This window comes from Sinocyclocheilus anshuiensis, unplaced genomic scaffold (assembly GCF_001515605.1).
Source record: "Sinocyclocheilus anshuiensis isolate Anshui unplaced genomic scaffold, SAMN03320099.WGS_v1.1 scaffold1162, whole genome shotgun sequence".
In the NCBI taxonomy this organism is placed as follows: domain Eukaryota; kingdom Metazoa; phylum Chordata; class Actinopteri; order Cypriniformes; family Cyprinidae; genus Sinocyclocheilus; species Sinocyclocheilus anshuiensis.
In genome coordinates, this window is record NW_015540875.1 from 3,133,188 (window position 1) to 3,135,415 (window position 2,228).

Genomic DNA, 2,228 nt, shown 5'->3' on the forward strand with positions numbered 1-2,228 from the left:
ACACACACACATACACACACACACACACACACAAAGAATAATTTGCCTTTCAGACTTTTTGTCATGTGGGGCTTAGCTCTCATTCACAAATAGTGGAGACACTGTTTTTATTTAGCTCTTATCCGCTAATCTTACCTACAGAGGCGCAGTGCAGTGCCAAAAGCCGCCTCAGCTCATTTTATATCTAAATCATGTTCAGTGTGTTTTTCATTATGATCAGTCCTTTTCAGTGAAGTCTGCATTGGGGCGGAAACATTGGAGTTAAATCAACCTAAAGTTAAACCTGAGGCTCATGCATCAAAAATTCAACAAAACAACATGACGACAACATTTGCACTTAAAATGTTTTGCTAATATGTTTACCATTCTAAATATACTCACCTGTTATTGATGTTTTACAATAATTAAAAGTGAAGGGCTCAACTTTAATGGGTTCTATGTTTTTAACACCAAGAAATTTGCTTTGGTTCCAGACTGTTACATTAGCGAAGTGGCTAGCTTTGCTAACATAAGCCAGTCTGACTCAGTTTTGGTGCAATTTGTTTCTCTTCTCAGTCAGAACCTAGTATTTGAGAATGAATATGGATTTAGAGTTGGGGAACGAAGGTTTGGATCTAGCTGCAACACTAAACAGAAAGACAAGTGATGACGACAACAGGAGCAAAGGGTGCATCTCTGTCAGAACTGCAACTCATACGTCGGTCACTTTCGTCTGGAACCATTGCTTTTCTTTGGGTGGTCAAATTGAAGTCCCGGTTGAATTGGTCTGTCAGGTAATTTAGGTTCAAAAGTGTTTCTGTGTTTCTACAGCTCTGTAGGACCCAGAAAACTATAAAACATCACCTGCAGCGAACATAATCACAAACACATTGAGCAGCACCACATACATTCACCTTTCATTTTCAATCGGCCTTTTACGTCACATGAACGTTGCATGTCTTCATCCCAAAAGAAACAGTGCATAAAATTAGTTATTAACGCAACCATGAACATTACATTTCTATGCAACAAACTAGCGATACAGCTACACGCCACTCAATGCACAAATATCTACACAAGTACTTCCAAATCACCAGAAGCACTCTAAACACCGCAACAAAAGCATGAACACATACTACGTACACTCACACTCATACAGGATCTCATGCACGCTGAGAACCCACGCCTGACCCCCGTCAGGGCGGCACGGAGAAAGATACGGAGATTTCCCAGAATTCATCATCATCTGTTTCAGAGTGCAATGGTGATGATGTTGATAGAATGGACATGGTGATGAGAAGTCCTGCGCCTTGCACTGAGCCATATGCCCTGCGTACCTCTATATAGTGTCAGATTATGCTGAAATTATGAGATTTTGCATGGATGTGAGGTGAAGCCTCCTGCAAAACAATCAAACAAACAAACTCCCCAAAAACAGCATCTCTTTGAAACAGGACATAGCAGCAAAATGACTTTCAGGAAATTCAGCATTTGATAATGCACTCATCAAAATGCTGTCATTATTACATTGATCAGTATTGCTTAATTTTAAATGGACTTTTTGCTTGAGCAAGTGAATGAAAAACTAGCTAATGCATTACTTTCCATAAAAAAGTAATCAAAACATAATGTATTACTTTTTTTTAGGAATAATGCAGCTACACTGTGCTGTTTTTTCCTCCAGATATTTTTACGCTAAATACCAAACTGAGTATTTTTACAGAGTGTGAGAATTTCGAAATTATCTTAAGTTTTTATGGAATGTCATATTTACTTAAGATAATTTTAAGATGAACAACAAACACTGTGGATTGTGATAGAGCTGTGGGAGAATATTTGCCAGAATGTCTCACTGTATATCAAAATAATTGTTCGTTTAATTTCTTGCCATGTATTTATGAAGTCAGCTTGACAAACAATTTGACAACACAAAATTAACATCTGTCTGGCTATCTAGATATCTAGTCATCTATCTATCTATCTATCTATCTATCTATCTATCTATCTATCTATCTATGTCTGTCTGTCTGTCTGTCTATCTATTTATCTATCTATCTATATCTATCTATCTATCTCTCTCTGTCTCTCTCTCTGTCTATGTCTGTACCAGTCAACACGTGAGATCATGCGATGATCACAGTGACATCACACGATCCTCATACTGTGATCCTCACCGTGTGAGTAGTATATGAAATCATTGTGACATCACACGATCCTCATACTGTGATCCTCACCGTGTGAGTAGTATA

The 2,228-nt window shown here is 38.0% G+C and overlaps 1 protein-coding gene across 6 annotated transcripts in view; it reads right to left on the reverse strand.

Moving 5' to 3' along the window:
- The window catches only part of syngap1b (synaptic Ras GTPase activating protein 1b), a 43,333-nt gene that overhangs the window by 7,166 nt on the left and 33,939 nt on the right, over positions 1–2,228 (reverse strand). The window lies entirely within an intron of this gene.